The sequence below is a fragment of the Nymphalis io genome, chromosome 29, assembly GCF_905147045.1.
Source record: "Nymphalis io chromosome 29, ilAglIoxx1.1, whole genome shotgun sequence".
Taxonomy (NCBI): Eukaryota; Metazoa; Arthropoda; class Insecta; order Lepidoptera; family Nymphalidae; genus Nymphalis; species Nymphalis io.
Genome location: NC_065916.1, coordinates 3,011,817 through 3,030,237, shown reverse-complemented (window position 1 = coordinate 3,030,237; position 18,421 = coordinate 3,011,817). Strand labels below are relative to the sequence as shown.

Genomic DNA, 18,421 nt, shown 5'->3' with positions numbered 1-18,421 from the left:
TCAGGCAGCACTTTAATTTATTGTAAGAAAACCGATTAGCCAGAATGGCCAACCTAATGTTGACGAACAATTTTGCTCTTAGAAATTCACATCAATAAGCAACTATCATTGCGGTCATTGCCATGTAGACTGAAATACGTCACTACGAAGTACTGTTTGACGGTAACTGGTCTTGAATGGTGGTACCCTTGCTGACGGTCCGCACTAAGCCCTAACCATTCATATGTATATAAAGAAAGAATAACTAGGAGACTCATTGATTTTAAAGGTATTGAAGGTTTAATAACTAATAAACAAATACATCAAACACATTTATTACAAAACGCATTTCGTTATAAATAAGTCAATAACATAAGGTCCCAAGGTCCAAAAGTGTTTAGTAGATAAGTCTTCCCCACGGCACAGCCGGAATGTCATTAATTTCAAGGCTCAAAACAGCTGCCATATAAAACTACATATTTGCTTTCAGCCCATTCACTAGGCTAGGATTACAATATAGGCAAAGCCTTTATCAATGGCAGCGTAAAGAACAGATGTACTACTTGGAGTATTGTCCCCCCCCAAACTTAGGATTAAACTATACTTTGCTATAATACTTATGATATATTTTTTTCTTTTTTTTTCATAAATTGAATTTAATTATATAATGAAATCGTTGTTATAATTTTTCATCTAACAAATTCAGTTTACCAAATTTAACAATTTTTTTTTTTCATTTAATCCGACAGACAATTGGATTACACGGAAGAGAAATACTGCAGTAGTATTTCTCTTGTGCATTTGATATTCAAAACATCGCATACGAGTTCATTTCTTATCATCCGTCAAAATTGGCTGTCGTATCCGCCTCGAGCGAAGCGGTTTCTCCTGTGGCAATTTACCAGGACTCGTAGCCCTTTTCAGGGTCCTCTTGTCCTTAATGGCCTGGACTGATCCGGTTTCGACCCTGGATCTCGTGCGAGGTTTGTTCTCCACCTGTGTATTCTCTTTGCCTTTCGGCGTTGAAAATTCCGCTTCCAAATTTTTAACGACACGCTTCGAGTACGTTTTCATCGAAGTCATCGGAGTGAAGAACTGCTCGGCCGGCGTTGACTGGCATGGTGTAAAAAATTCGCCATTTTCATCTGATTTCGGTGTGAATATGTTAATCGATTGATCAACAGACGGCTGCTGTATGATGATCTCCGGTCTGGACCGGGTCGGTCTGGGCGTCATCTTCTCTAGAACCGGTTTGGACGTCACCGGGACTGGGATTTTGAATTGGTGTTTCTTTGGTTTAGCTTTTTCCTCGATCTCTTCCATATTCACATCGTCGAAGTTCAGCTTGATGACCTTGCGTTTCTTTGGTAATTCTTCGTCTTTGACTATTACGAGTGTGTCTGTTGTCGGTACAGTGGCCTTCGACTCCGGCGTCGTCTGCGGCTCCGTGACAACCGCCGGACTTAATTTAAGGTTTTCTAACTCGTTCTCTAATCCGGTTTGTTTTGATGTATTTGTAATTTTTCTTAGTTGCACTGAAGCAATCATTAGATTAGCGATTTCGTTTTGCAAATATTCGTCAATATTCTTAGCGTCCCTTAGAACTTCGTGTATCATTATCAGCGTGTCGTCGGATTTCTCGATTTCACCGCGAGACAGTTCGAAGAGACACAACTCTATCAAGAACTCCAGCTGAACGTTACGAAAATCACTCTCGGCGATTTCTCGCGATATTTCCACAACTGTATCGTTGTACATCTTGCTGTAATTATCGAATATGTTTTTCAATTTAACTTCCGCCAAACCGAAGGCTTTCGAGGCACCGTCGAAGTAGTTCTTCGCTATGTCGAACTCCTTCGCTCGATAATACATCGACGCCTCGAGGTAGCATATGAGACACGCGACGATCGCGCACTCGGGCAACTCGCACGCGTAACATGTACACGTGTGCGCATGTTTCAGGAACTCGGGCGTCCGGAAAGCTGGGATCGAGATGCAGGGCAGGGAGGGGCTCACTTGCGTCTTCTTGAACATAGAGTCCAACATGGACTCGAGCTGGTCCTGCCGCGGAGCGAACTGCTCGCGTTTAGGAGTTTGCGCGTGATCGACCGACAGATCACTCGACGAACGCAGACCGATGATGTACTTGAGACGATTGTCGATTTTAATCTGTGTAACACATATTAATATTATTTACTAACTAGCCTTTACCCCTGGCTTCGCTCGAGCGTTAAGAATAGGGTAAGGATAAAAGGTTGTATGGAAGTCTGTGATTATAAAGTAAGAAACATGCAACACACACTGCCAACTTTCAGACCCCGGGCTGTTATTGAACATTTTCTGAAAGAAAAACCCAATAACTTTTTATTGGCCCGACCTGGGAATTGAACCCAGGACCTCCGGGTCAGCGGCCCTATATCTAGCACCTAGACCAATAGGGCAGTAATTTTTACACTATTGTTTTAACTCCATTTTTCCCGTTTGGGGTTGAATTTCTAAAAACGACGAATGCATTTATTTATTTTCAAAAGCTTTAATATTAAATATAACATTCTTCTTACATCAAAAATATTGGAATCCTCATACAAAAGCTCTACCCCTATTTTACCCCCTTAGGGGGTACATTTTCAAAAACATCGAATTACATATTTATGTATTTAAACCAGAAAGCCCGTATATGAAATTTCATGCCTTCAAATTTTAAAAATGCCGGGTTTCCATACAATCGTTTATCTTCTATTTTAACCCTTTAGGGGTGGAATTTCCAGAAATCCCTCCTCACTGGGCGTCTACATCATAAAATGTATCGACTGCTTAACTTCAAGTTTCCAAACCTGCGGTTTTAATTCGGCGTCGACGAGTCGGTCAGGAAAAGTGTGTGGATATAAACGACAGAAATACGCGTTTTTATAAGTTTCGACAGACTCGGCCGACTGGGATGAAATGAAGACTAAACGAAACCTCGAAATACATATTATAATAATTCAGTTACTTCGAGTCGGAACTTTGAGCCGGCCCAAAGATCGGCCCGGACAAACGGTCGGACAAAAATTAAAAATATGATCATTTCGAAGCTCGCCCGAGGGAGCGCGCGGCCCACCTGCGCGTCGGCGGCGCGCGCGGCGTCCGTGCACAGCGCGGCGAGGCGCGCGCGGCCCAGCGCCGGGCTCGCCGCCAGCGCGGGCGCCGCCGCCGCCGCCGCGCGCCGCAGCGCCCGCAGCGCGCGCGCCCGCGCCGCCGCGCGCCGCCCCGCGCCGCCGCCCGCGCGCGCCGCCCGCCGCGCCCGCACGCGCCGCGCCGCCCAGCGGGCCCCTGCGGGACACGATTGCCTCGTATGTATATATATATATATATAATAAAAATTAAATAGATAAAATAAAAACATTGACTAAGTTGACGAATGCACACAAATTCTTTTTTCAAATGTATTGAGCGTACAAGAAATTGAAATAGATAAAGATAATTTTATAAACGCTACCGATAGATGGCGCTAATAAAATATGTCAGTTTCCTGAATCGCGCTGTCTAGATTCGTTACTGAATATATGTAATGTGAAAGTGATTATGTTAAGATGGTTGGACAAAGAAGAGTCGAGATGGCCTTGTGGTAAGAACGCGTGAATCTTAACCGATGATCGTGGATTCGAACCCGGGCAAGCACAACTGAATTTTCATGTTAAATTTGTAATTAAATTCATCTCGTGCTTTTACGGTGAAAGAAAGCAAAAGCATCGTGAGGAAACCTGCATGTGTCTAATTTCACTGAAATTCTGCCATATGTGTAATCTACCAACCCGCATTGGAGCAGCGTGGTGGAATAAGCTCCAAATCTTCTCCTCAAAAAGGGAGAGGGGCCTTTAGCCCAGCAGTGGGACATTCATAGGCTGTTACGGTTTACGATCAGACAAAATAAATGAGTGGAAAGGAGCTTCTTTAGTTTCGTTTACCGTTTGACCCCCGATATTAGTTCGGCGTAAACATACCAGATTATAATAATATGTACTCACAGTTGTTAGACACGGTGAGGTAGTGTCTCTGCAGGTTGGTGACCGCGCTCAGCATGCTCAGGCCCGAGTCCGGACAGAGCAGCGCCTGAGCCTCCATCAGGCGACCCAGGGACAGTTGCACTGAAATAAAATAATGTAACTATTTATTCAATGGTACACCCTCGCAAACGTCCATCGAGAGTACACGACTGAACTTTAATCAATTATTATAATGCAAAAGTAGCTCAACTCCGGGACCTCAGTATCTTCAAACTTTTTTTTTATATTATATTAATTAAGATAACTTTTTTATAAAGTAAAGCAAATAAGCCACCTCATGGTAAGTGATCATAAGCGTTTTTAATTATATATATATTTTATATTATTTTATGTTATATGTTAACCCCCTTACTTAATAAAATAAAAAATGATTTTTATGATAAGATTATATAAATATATCGTTTCACAATATATTTGGATTTAGGACCATTAACCATATATATAAATATATTTGATGTTACAGGTAGGCAGGCGGGCAAAATGGCCACCCGATGTAAGTGGTCACCACCGCCCACAGACATATATCATCTTACAGTTGACGTCCCCGTGCTCGCCCCGCGCGCGCAGCAGCCGCGCCTGCGCCGCGCGCAGCAGCCGCGCCGCCGCCCCCGCCGCGCCCGCCCGCGCGCGGTACAGCTGGACACACACACACACACGGCAGGATTAATAAACTTGTATGACCTTCAATTGACACAATATCTTTTCGTTCCATTTTCAAAAAGGCGTTCAAAAAGAACTTTTTCATTCAGTTCAATCTAAAAGCTCATAAGTTTTTTTTATATACATATATATAATAGGTAGGTGGACGAGCATATGGTAAGTGGTCCCACATCTGATGATAAATGGTCCCCAACCCCCAATAGACATTGACATTGTAAGGAATGTTAACCATAGATGTTATGTCCCTTGTGACTGTAATTACACTGGCTCACTCACCCTTCAAACCGGAACACAACAATACCAAGTACTGCTGTTTTGCGGTAGAATATCTGATGAGTGAGTGGTACCTACCCAGACGAGCTTACACTTAGCCCTACCACCAGTAAAAGTTTACTTGATTATCAATCAATCAATCAACAGCCAATCGTTGTCCACTGCTGAACATAGGCCTCTCCCAAGGTGCGCCAAAGCTCCCTGTCCTCCGCCTTCCGCATCCAGTTGGTGCCCGCCACCTTCTTAAGGTCGTCGGTCCACCTGGCTGGAGGGCGCCCTACGCTGCGCTTGCCGATTCGCGGTCTCCACTCTAGGACTCGTCTGCTCCAACGGCCATCGGTCCTACGACATACGTGACCAGCCCACTGCCACTTCAGCCTGCTAATTTTGCAAGCTATGTCGGTGACTCCGGTTCTTTTCCGGATAATCTCATTTCTGATCTTATCCTTCAAAGATACTCCGAGCATAGCTCGCTCCATAGCACGCTGAGCGACTTTGAATTTGTGGACTAGTCCCGCAGTTAGTGTCCACGTTTCGGCACCGTATGTCATGGCAGGTAAGACGCATTGGTTGAAGACTTTCGTCTTCAAACATTGCGGTATAGACGACTTGAGGACTTGACGAAGGTTGCCAAATGCTGCCCATCCCAAGCGAATTCTTCGATCGGCTTCCTTCTCGAAGTTGTTCCTACCGATTTGTATAATCTGTCCTAGGTAGGTATATTCACTAACAACTTCGAGAGGTTTGCCCTCGACGTATATCGGTCCCGGCACGACATGCCTATTGAACATGACCTTGGTCTTGTCCAAGTTCATGCCGAGACCGACACACCGGGAAGACTCGCCTAGGCTACGCAGCATTTCGGTGAGTTGTTCCAGCGACTCTGCTATGATGACGATATCGTCGGCAAATCGAAGGTGTGAGATGTACTCGCCGTTTACATTGACTCCATACCTAGTCCAATCCAGCGTTTTGAAAACGTCTTCCAACGCGTTGGTGAACAGTTTCGGGGATATTACATCCCCCTGTCTCACCCCTCTGCGCAATTGGATCGCCTTCGTCTTACAGTCCTGGATGTGGACAGTCATTGTAGCGGCGTTGTACAGACATCTCAGTACCTCGATATATCTCCAATCGATATGACATCTCTGCAATGAGTCGAGCACTGCCCAGGTTTCGATGGAGTCGAAGGCTTTCTCGTAGTCCACAAATGCCATACACAGCGGCTGATTGTACTCTTCGGTCTTCTGCACAATCTGCCGAACAGTATGGATGTGGTCCACGGTGCTGTAGCCTGATCGAAAGCCGGCTTGCTCTGGGGGCTGGAACTCGTCAAGTCGTCTGGCGAGACGGTTCGTGACGACTCTTGAGAACAGCTTATACACGTGACTCAGGAGGGAGATTGGTCTGTAGTTTTTCAAGAGGGTTTTATCACCTTTCTTGAAAAACAGTACCACCTCACTCCCGCTCCACGTTTCCGGGGTCTTGCCATGTTGGATGACGGAATTAAAGAGGCTTGCTAGCTCTTTCAGGACCGGAGTCCCGCCTGCCTTAAGCAACTCTGTTGTGATTCCGTCATCTCCCGGAGATTTGTTGTTTTTAAGCTTACTTGATTAGTATCGATAGATTAAATTATTATCATTATTGTTTAATTATAAGCGAACAAATTATGGTAAGTGGTCACTTTCCCATGCCCAGACCCTTGCACTATATAATGTAAAAAACTGCGCAGCCACGGTTCTTAGATGTCATGTCCCTAAGATGTCCTGTACCTGTAGTTACACTGGCTCACTCACCGTGTCCTTGCTTGTACTATTAAATCAAACTGCACACTGTTGTTAAACTCAATATTTAATTAAAGCAAAGAAATGTATTGTACAAATAAATAAACAAAACGGTTGCGTGATCTAGGATTGGGTACAATGCCATCTACTGGTGGGAAGCGCAAAACAAAAAAATAGTATGACATATTATAATTTTGACTTGAGCGAAACTATACCGCGATTCAAGAGTATACTAGCGCCATCTATTACGCGTATGCTTAGTTATAACTTACAATATGAATAAAATATATTAATTATTAACTTTTATCTGACAAATTAACATTGAATTCAACATTCCGCCCACCAAAGAACTTGTTCTTTTGGTAGTTCATATGAACTATATAAATTCTTACATGACAACCGCCCACCGTGATACACAGAAACAAAACAAAGTACAAGAATATATCAAATGACATATAACAGTCTTATTAAAATAACTTAACCTAACTTACATACTATGCTTTAGTAATGCCCATACATTAAATAGCACTTGGCAGAATAGAAACCTTATTGAGTGGACGTTTGATCAATCCATTTTTAGTTTTAATAGTCAATACTCTAGTGAGTCCATCATGGCCAGAATGCTTTTGTTCTATTTTGCCTAGTAACCATTTTGTTGGTGGTAGGTTATGATCCTTAATCACAACAATGTTGCCTATATCCGGATCTTGCTTCTTCGTGAACCACTTGTACCTTTGATTGAGGCTAACCAGGTATTCTTCTGACCATTTTCTCCAAAAATCATTTACCATCTTTTGTGTCAGCTTCCATCTCTGCAAGCCAGTTACTTGTACGTCAGTCGGAGCCTCATCGGGAATCGCAACCATTTGCTCACCGATTAAAAAATGACCGGGAGTTAATGGCTGTGGATCTCCGGGGTCTTCACTCAAATATGTCATAGGCCGTGAATTAAGGCAGGCTTCAATCTGGGTCAGAACGGTTGAGAGTTCCTCGAAAGTTAAAGTTGAATCTCCAATTACGCGTTTAAGGTGTGTCTTGGCTGATTTTATGCCTGCTTCCCATAGACCACCAAAGTTAGGTGCATTTGGTGGGATGAAATGCCAAGAGGTTCCGTCGTTTGCAAGTGCCTGAGCGATTTCTATAGGGAGCTTGGATTGGGCAGTGAGGAACATGTCTCTTAACTCCTTTTCCGCTCCTACGAAATTAGTCCCGTTATCGCTATATAAATCGACGCATTGGCCTCTTCGAGATACAAATCGTCGAAATGCGGAAATAAAGCCCTTTGAAGATAAATCCGATACTGCTTCCAGATGTATCGCTTTGGTGGACATACATATGAAGAGGCATATGTACCCCTTATATGATTTTGATCCTCTGCCAGGTGAGAACCTTATATTTATAAACCCAGTGAAATCAACACCAGAAGATTTAAAGGGTCTTGAAGGTTTCAGCCTGCACTTTGGTAGCTGACCCATAAGCTGATTGTTATTTTGTTGGGAAAATCGTAAACATTTAACACATTCGCGATAACATTTTTTAACTCTTTCTCTAGCCCGTACTATCCAATACTTGGAACGTAGGTAATTTAGCATGATTTGCGGCCCACCGTGCATAGTTTTATAATGGGCATCAGTTATTAATAATGAAGTAAGATGGCTATTACTCGGTAAAATAACTGGATGCTTTACATCAAATCTCGCTTCTGACTCCTTAATACGGCCACCTACTCTCAAGACTCCATTTTTGTCTAAAATGGGGCAGAGAGTATGCAATGAACTTTTTCTTTTAACTTCTCCATGAGACTTTATCCGTTGTATTTCTTCCGCATAATAAATATGTTGGGTGTTTCTTATAATTGTCTGAAGAACTTCTTCCATTTCTTTCACAGTAATAATTTCAAACTCTTTGATCCTTCGTTCTTTTGATAGTATTACTCTATTTTTCCTTGATGACCTTAATATTCCTATGTATCTCTTACAATATGCTAAAATCCTGACCATTCTTGTTAAGTTTGAAAATCTTGTCCAGACAAATTCCTGTTCTGATTGAATGACGGCTGTTAAAGTCTTTATGGGCCGCTCCTCAATAGATGTGGAGAAATCATTGCGAAAATCGTACGTACAGTTGTGGTGCAGGCAGTCTGGACCGTGCCACCACAGCGTGAGACCAGCTAAATCAGCTCCTTTTATACCCCTAGAAGCAAAATCTGCAGGATTATTAATTGTTTCGATGTGACGGAACTGACTGGAATCTAGCATGGTATGAATTTCCGAAACCCTGTTACTAACAAATGTATTCCATCGCGTCGGTTCTCCACGGACCCAAGCTAATACCACTGTGGAATCTGACCATGCGTATAAATCTTCTTTAGGTATTTGCATAATTTGCGAAACTTCGTAAATCAATTTAGTCGCGAGCAAGGCGGCGCATAATTCTAGCCGAGGAATACTTATTTCCTTTTCAACTGGAGATACCTTTGTTTTGGATGTTACCAAATTAACATGAATATTGCCGAATGCATCCGTCACTTTCATATAGACAGCACCAGCGTATGCTGCCTGAGATGCATCTGCAAACGTATGTAATTCTATTTTATCACCCTTATGAGACTGTAACCATCTTGGTATAACAATATTTCTTACGTTGTGCAGATCTTGACGAAATGAGCACCATTCCTTATACAACTCGGCGGGTAAGTTCTCATCCCAATCTAACTTAGCCTTCCATAATTTTTGGATGAATATCTTTGCTGTTATAATTACTGGCGAAATCCAGCCCATTGGATCATATAATCTAGCAATATCAGAAAGAACCTTGCGCTTCGTAATACGTTCGCATAAATTTGGTAGTTGTAGTGTATACTCGAAACTATCAGTGGTTTTATTCCAACTAATACCCAACACCTTAATCGTATTATTGATCTTGAAAATTAAGGGTTGGTCTAATCTCTTGCATCCATCTTCAATATGATTCATTAATCTCTCACTGTTACTACACCATTTTTGTAGACAAAACCCACCTGCACTCATCAGGTTATTCATTTCTTCAAATATCTCTACTGCTTCCATCTCCGTCTCACATCCTGTTAGCAAGTCATCTATGTAATAATCCTGAAGAGCGATTTTAGCTGCACGAGGGTACTGTGCTTCTTCGTCCTTTGCAAGTTGTTGTAATGCCTTTACAGCCAAATAAGGAGCACAGGCAGTACCAAAAGTAAGTCTCAAAAGTTTGTAATGTTCAATAGGATCTTTAGGGTTCGATCGCCAAAGAATGCGCTGAAAGTCAGTGTCCTTCTCCTCTACTCGAACTTGTCTGTACATTTGTACCAGATCTGCTATTATGAAAAAAGGATGACGTCTCCATCGCATCAAAATGTGGCGCAGATCTTGCTGCAGCTTCGGTCCAACAAGAAAACAATCGTTCAAAGACACCTTGTTCATGCCCTTGCAAGACGCATCGAAGACGATGCGTACCCTTGTTGTCTCTTTATCTTCTCGGATCACTGGATGATGAGGCAAGTACACTGCCTTTGGGTTATGTATGTCTTCAATGTTCTGAATCTGTACCATATGATTTTGGTCCTTGTATCCATTAATTACGCGTTTGTATTCTTCATATAATGGTGGATTATTTTGTAATTTTCGCTCTAAGTAGTGGAATCTACGCAAGGCTATATCTCTTGTCTTACCTTCAACACATCTTGGCTTATGTTCCTTGAAAGGTAAACGCACCACGTATCGACCTTCGTTATCTCTTGTAGTAGTGGCTTCAAAAAATTGCTCACACTTGATGTCTTCTTTCGTAGACTTCTTCAAAATTGCATCAGGCTCTCTTTCAATTTCCCAGAATTTTTTTAATAGATCATCCTCTTTTACTCTTATATGAAACCCGACTAATTGTGGGTTTTTTGAAGTGACATTGTTTCTTACTCGACCAGATAGAACCCAACCAAATTGTGTCTCTTGCGCTATCGGGCCCTTCTCTGTTGGATGTTTCAAGAGGCCCTCTAGAATTATGTCTTCATACACTTCTACTCCTAGAATCATATCGATTTTTGCAGGTGATCCATACTCAGGGTCAGCCAAGCTAAGTCTCTTAATTTCTGGCCAGTCGGTAATCTTTGTTTGACATGTTGGTAAAAATGATGTCAACTTTGTTAATACGTAGGCATCAACATTTATTGCGTGCTTTGATTTTTGGTTGTGAATTGACTCTAGGCTTAAAGACACCATGCTTCTTGACCTTGCCAACTTGTCACCTATACCAGAGACTAGACCATTGATATTGGTTCTCTTTAAACCCAGTGATTGTGTCGTTGCTTCGTTTATAAAAGAACCCTCTGAACATGGATCAATAAGAACTCGTATAACTTGTGAGTACCCATTTGCGGAACTTGCTCTGACTATGGCAGTTGCCAACAACATCTCCTTCTGATTCCTTTTTGTAACCAAATGAGCTATCACTGGTGTCTGCCTCTCAATACTATCCTTATTGACCGGTTGAGCTTCTGGTAAACTTGGTAGTTCGCTCCTCTCCAGATGCAGCAAAGTGTGGTGTCGTCTACCGCAGCGGCGGCAACAAGTTGACGATCGACATTCTTTAACGGAGTGTGTAGGTGCAAAACAATTGAAGCAGAGTCTCCTTGATTGTATTACTTCAGTTCTCTCTTTAGGAGTTTGCTTTGCAAATTGTTTGCATTGATATAACAAATGCTGACCCTTGCAAATAGTACAAGAAGGATTTGCTCGTTTATTATCTTCTTGGGCGGTGGAATGAAACACCTTTGGTTTGGTGTTGTTGGAATGTACATTTGGGGATTTTACCATGGACCTGTTGTTGCCACAGATCATTTCAAATGTCCGGAATCTTGACTCTAAGAAATTTACAAGTTGATTCCACGTTGGTAATGTTTCCGAATCTAACTCACTGACTTTTGCTTCCCACAACTTTCTTGACTCTGAGTCTAGTCTTGACACCACGATGTAGTTAACGATTACATCCCATGAGGTGGTGTCTATGCCCATGTTTTGCAATGATTTAAGCGATGAAGATGTAACATCCAGTAGTGACTTGATGGAACTTGCAGAGTCAGTGGCATTTCTTTGTGAGAGTAAACGCTTCATAATTTCGTTGCAGTTATAGCGTTTGTTGTTATAACGGCGAATCAACTGCTGATAAGCGTCTTCGTAATTAGAATCTGTTGTGGTTAAATTCCTTAGTAATGTTTCCGGTTCTCCTGTTAGACTACTCTTTAAATAGTGCATCTTCTGTACTGGACTCAATGCAGTATTTTGATGAATTAATGAGGTGAACATATCATGAAATGTTTGCCATTCCTCATATAGTCCAGAAAATTTCGGTAATTGGATCTGTGGTAATTTTACCTTTGTATTCGATAGGACCGATCCTTCAGGACCAAGTGATTGTGGTGAAAAGGTATTTGCACTAAACAATCGGAGATCATCTTTAATTCTAGCTTTGTATTCAGTATAAATAGCTTCGAATCCTGTGTACATATCATCGGTGAAGTATGGCAATTTAGCCCTTTCCTCTCTCTTAATGCTGCCAACTATATCACCGTGTATATTCATGAAGGTTTCGAACAATCTATCTAAGTTTTCTAGTTTTGATTCGATATAAGTTACTTTCAATCTATCTTTGGGTGTTTTTTTATAATTTATGAAAGCTTTCTTTAATTGCTCAAACGTATCTTCCTGTTTCATTAGTAACTTCTCCATTGTACAATTTCCAAATACTCTCTAAGTTCTTTTAAAATGATTTTTTTTAAGCGTTTTCAAATGCAAATTTTCTAAGTTAATTTTTTAATCCAAATTTTCTAAGTGTTTTTTAGCGCAAAATTTTCTAAGTCAATTTTTAATCCAAATTTTTCAAAGTGTTTTTTAGCGCAAATTTTTCTAAGTCAATTTTTAATCCAAATTTTTCTAAGTGTTTTTTAGCGCAAATTTTTCTAAGTCAATTTTTTAATCCAAATTTTTCTAAGTGTTTTTTAGCGCAAATTTTTCTAAGTCAATTTTTAATCCAAATTTTTCTAAGTTAATTTCAAGTTCAAATTTTACTAAGTTAATTTTAAGTTCAAATTTTTCTAAGTCCTTTTCAATGCAAATTATAAGTCTTTAACACAACTCACCAAAGTCCACAGTTTTTATCCCGAACATACACTTAAACACTTTTCACTTAACACTGTCATCTAAATTCCACACACTTCCCGGGTTTCGGCACCAGATGTCCTTGCTTGTACTATTAAATCAAACTGCACACTGTTGTTAAACTCAATATTTAATTAAAGCAAAGAAATGTATTGTACAAATAAATAAACAAAACGGTTGCGTGATCTAGGATTGGGTACAATGCCATCTACTGGTGGGAAGCGCAAAACAAAAAAATAGTATGACATATTATAATTTTGACTTGAGCGAAACTATACCGCGATTCAAGAGTATACTAGCGCCATCTATTACGCGTATGCTTAGTTATAACTTACAATATGAATAAAATATATTAATTATTAACTTTTATCTGACAAATTAACATTGAATTCAACACACCGTTCACACTGAGTGAAGTTACCGTTTGGTAAAAAGTGAGCACCGGTTAAGTTTAACGTTTGAACACCCCGGAGTCAGTTCGGATATCCGTCGAGTGACATCGTCGGTAGCGTGGCCGAGCGGTCCAAGGCGCTGGTTTAAGGCACCAGTCTCTTCGGAGGCGTGGGTTCGAATCCCACCGCTGCCATATATGTTTTGGATATATTTTTAAATTTCTTTCCAATAATTGAAGAGGAACTTACAGCTTTAATACTGTTATTTACAATTTTAACGAATGTGTCCAGTGAAATTATTGTAATAAAATTAACCCATCTTATTGCGCCTGAACTCTACAGTCATATCAGATTGCCATCACGAGTTACGAGAGTGAGGGACTAGTCTGGGGGAGCGCACTCTTGTGCACAATAACATCTCCAGCGCACGTACCGCCAGTTCGCACTGGAAGGTGAGCGCAGTGTCCAGGGTGTTGGCGTCGCGCCGCAGCTCGGCGGCGTAGAGCGCGGCCCGCCGCGCCACGGCGTCGAGCGGAGCCCGCCCGCCGCGCGCGCACGACAGCAGCTCGCCCGCGCTGCGCACGTACGCCTCTCTGCGGACAGGGGGCATTCAAGGGAAGTGAAACTTTAACTCTGGGTAGGCAAACATGCAAAGATGTCACAGAATGGTAAGTGGTCAATTTCAATCAGTTCACCGCCAACCGTAAGATGCGAAATACTACGTCCCTTGAGCCTTAATTTTGCCCTTGCTTACTCGCTATTCAAACTATTGCTGTTTGGCGGTACAGTGAGTGGGTAGTAATAAATCCGGCTCTAGACGGACCAAAATTTATTTTATTAATTAAGAACACCTCACAATGTATTCAGTACTAACACCATGAGTTTTTAAATGTAAATAATAATACAGTGGTAGAGACATGTTACTCTGTTTTGGTTTGTTTCGATTATTTATCTACTTTATTAATATTTTTATGTAAGCAAAAGTGCAGCTACCGAACCGCACTCGTCCCACTGAAGTGAGGAAGCTCATATGTGTCGTGTGAATCTTTGTTTTGAAACGATTTATGCCCAGCAGTGAGACATTGGTAGACATTACTATATAATTAAATATATTTATTTAGCTTAAGCCTATATATATATTAATGAACAGTATTTCTAATAAATAATTATTAATAAATCCGCTCACTTGTCACCAATAAGGTCGGCGAGTTGGCAGCAAACATGCGCCAACTGCAGGCCAGCGCTGAGCCGTCGCAGGAACAGCAGCTCCTGCACGAAGACTTGGAACAGCTGCAGGGCGTGCTGGACGAGGGAGGGGGACGTCTCTGAAATCATCAAAAATACTAATATTATATATTTTTTCAAATAGGCTCATAAAAGTAGTTTAAAATCGTTGTGTATAATTGCATAATATGGAAAGAGCCGACATGATCCAGTGGGCAGAAAGCGTAAAGCTGAATTGCGGGTTCAAACCCTGTGTAGGAAAACATCAGCTTTTTTTTAATTTTGCCACATATGTATCCATCAACCGGCATTGGAGCATCATGATGGAATAAGTTTCAAGCCCCCTCCTCAAAGGGAGAGGAGGCAATAGTCCACCAATGGGACAATACAGGCCGTTACCTTTTTTTACTTTTACAGAATGGAAGATCCCGCCAGTAATTTTGATACTGCATAAAAATACCAGAAAGCAACTGAATAATCACTGCCCCCCCCCCGCATCCCACCGACCTGCTTCACCCGCGGCGGCCGGCGCGGCGCTCAGCTCGCGCACGGCGCGCTGTGCGAGCGAGACGGCGCGATGCTCCTGCTCCAGCGTGCGGGACACCTCCGCCTGCTCCGGGTCGACTGTCTGCTGGAATAAATACTACTTAATCCTTGTTCTATGATTTCTTACAATACTTTAAATACACACGTCAGTGGGTTTGTTGATAACGGGAGCTATACTAATATACTAATATAATAAATGCGAAAGTAACTCTGTCTGTATGTTACGCTTTCACGGCTAAACCACTAAACCGATTTTGATAACATTTGAAATGAAGCAAGCTTGAACCCCAAGGAGAGACATATGCTACTTTTTTTACTCTCCCCCTTACACGCGGGCGAATACTAGTAGTTTATATAAAGCTACGGATGCCTGCCGTTACCGTTGTTAACCGTCGAAGGTTTGCTTGTATGCAACATCATCACTTGTGGTAGAGCTTTGTGTAAGCTCGTCTGGGTAGGAACCACCCACTCATCAGATATTCTACCGCAAAACAGCAGTACTTGATATTGTTGTGTTCCGGTTTGAAGGGTGACTGAGCCAGTGTAATTACAGGCACAATGGACATAGCATCTTATTTCCCAAGGTAATCTGGTGCTCGGCGATGTTGGAAAACAACGTGTGGAAACCTGCATGTGGTGGACGGAAATCAACCAAGCACCTCAAATCACAAACATTCTCCTCAAAAGACAAGACCTTAGCCCAACAGTGGGATATTCACAGGCCAGTAATCCCACAGCCCACATATTACTATTAACGTACTTGTTCCGCAATTTTCCACCCATACTTCTGACTCGCATCCTCGATGTCGTACTCCGCCTGCAGGAACAGTAGCGCCGCGAACACTATTTTCTCCTTGAAGGTTTTTGCCTGAAAATAATAATTAAAAATAAAATAAGCTTATATATTTATACATATTTATTTATTTACAAAAGCATATTAGCAGTGCCGGTTTAAATGAATTACTGATATTCCTATTAACGAATTAAGCGTACAGCTTGTGTTAGGAGTGAGCACGACAATAACCAGGATTGAACCTGCTACCATAACATTGCGAGGCGGAACGAAAAACAAATCCAAACAATATACTTTAACAAAAGTTATTATTAAGATCGAAAGAAAAGAGAAAAACAATATTTTAAAATTACTAAAATAATATGTAAAATCCCTATGAAATGTATTTGTTGTAAATAAAAATATATCCAAAACATATATGGCAGCGGTGGGATTCGAACCCACGCCTCCGAAGAGACTGGTGCCTTAAACCAGCGCCTTAGACCGCTCGGCCACGCTACCTCGTGACCATCATGATAAAAATATACATATAATATTATATATAAATATATATAAACATTTAAAAATAACAATGATTACAAACAAGAACATGAAATACACGTTTGTCACGTAACGACAGCTACTTCTACAATAATATTATATGTCTGGGCTAAGTTTGATTTTTATGAATATAATTTTATCATTCATAATAATTATATTATCAAAAAAAATCATTTCCTTTATTAGTATATATTAAAATTTATAATTTAATGAACAATATCAAAGAAACCAGTCTGTAATGTCACCAAATACTGAATTGTCATTGGTCGCATTTTACGTCATCAACTTCCATCGACCAATGAGCGATCGTTTAGTAAAACTTACTTACTTATATATAACGAGCGAGTGATACCTACGCAGATTGGCTAGCACAGTAATACAATAATACGATACACACTTGAGTAATTTCGAAGTCAGCCAGGAGTTGCTTCACGACGTCCCTGTAACCGGCGTCGTGTATCGTCCTGACAACCGTCGGCGTCTCCACAACTATCTCGTAGAGCGTCCATTGCAATTTTTCTTTGCTCTCAGCTGAAAATGAAAGCCCTTATTATCATTTTATAGTAATGTTATTACAAAATATAAAAAAAAAACTATAATATATAGCACGGGTCCTCGAACGTATATGCGTCCGTGCGTGCGTGTGTAGATGTGTAGGTGCGTGCGTGTGTAGATGTGTAGGTGCGTGCGTGTGTAGATGTGTAGGTGCGTGCGTGCGTAGATGTGTAGGTGCGTGCGTGTGTAGATGTGTAGGTGCGTGCGTGCGTAGATGTGTAGGTGCGTGCGTGTGTAGATGTGTAGGTGCGTGCGTGTGTAGATGTGTAGGTGCGTGCGTGCGTAGATGTGTAGGTGCGTGCGTGTGTAGATGTGTAGGTGCGTGCGTGTGTAGATGTGTAGGTGCGTGCGTGTGTAGATGTGTAGGTGCGTGCGTGTGTAGATGTGTAGGTGCGTGCGTGCGTAGATGTGTAGGTGCGTGCGTGTGTAGATGTGTAGGTGCGTGCGTGTGTAGATGTGTAGGTGCGTGCGTGCGTAGATGTGTAGGTGCGTGCGTGTGTAGATGTGTAGGTGCGTGCGTGCGTAGATGTGTAGGTGCGTGCGTGTGTAGATGTGTAGGTGCGTGCGTGTGTAGATGTGTAGGTGCGTGCGTGCGTAGATGTGTAGGTGCGTGCGTGTGTAGATGTGTAGGTGCGTGCGTGTGTAGATGTGTAGGTGCGTGCGTGCGTAGATGTGTAGGTGCGTGCGTGTGTAGATGTGTAGGTGCGCGCGTGTGTAGATGTGTAGGTGCGTGCGTGTGTAGATGTGTAGGTGCGTGCGTGCGTAGATGTGTAGGTGCGTGCGTGTGTAGATGTGTAGGTGCGTGCGTGCGTAGATGTGTAGGTGCGTGCGTGTGTAGATGTGTAGGTGCGTGCGTGTGTAGATGTGTAGGTGCGTGCGTGCGTAGATGTGTAGGTGCGTGCGTGTGTAGATGTGTAGGTGCGTGCGTGTGTAGATGTGTAGGTGCGTGCGTGCGTAGATGTGTAGGTGCGTGCGTGCGTAGATGTGTAGGTGCGTGCGTGTGTAGATGTGTAGGTGCGTGCGTGTGTAGATGTGTAGGTGCGTGCGTGTGTAGATGTGTAGGTGCGTGCGTGTGTAGATGTGTAGGTGCGTGCGTGCGTAGATGTGTAGGTGCGTGCGTGTGTAGATGTGTAGGTGCGTGCGTGCGTAGATGTGTAGGTGCGTGCGTGTGTAGATGTGTAGGTGCGTGCGTGTGTAGATGTGTAGGTGCGTGCGTGTGTAGATGTGTAGGTGCGTGCGTGCGTAGATGTGTAGGTGCGTGCGTGTGTAGATGTGTAGGTGCGTGCGTGTGTAGATGTGTAGGTGCGTGCGTGCGTAGATGTGTAGGTGCGTGCGTGCGTAGATGTGTAGGTGCGTGCGTGTGTAGATGTGTAGGTGCGTGCGTGTGTAGATGTGTAGGTGCGTGCGTGTGTAGATGTGTAGGTGCGTGCGTGCGTAGATGTGTAGGTGCGTGCGTGCGTAG

At 42.3% G+C, this 18,421-nt stretch overlaps 2 non-coding genes across 2 annotated transcripts; one reads left to right on the top strand and one right to left on the bottom strand.

Annotated features, from left to right (window-relative positions):
• Window positions 1-13,413: 13,413 nt before the first annotated feature.
• On the top strand, window positions 13,414-13,495 carry Trnal-aag (transfer RNA leucine (anticodon AAG)). The gene has a single exon. It is a non-coding gene; the product is annotated as a tRNA-Leu (tRNA).
• Window positions 13,496-16,283: 2,788 nt separating this feature from the next.
• On the bottom strand, window positions 16,284-16,365 carry Trnal-aag (transfer RNA leucine (anticodon AAG)). The gene has a single exon. It is a non-coding gene; the product is annotated as a tRNA-Leu (tRNA).
• Between the last annotated feature and the right edge of the window lie 2,056 nt (window positions 16,366-18,421).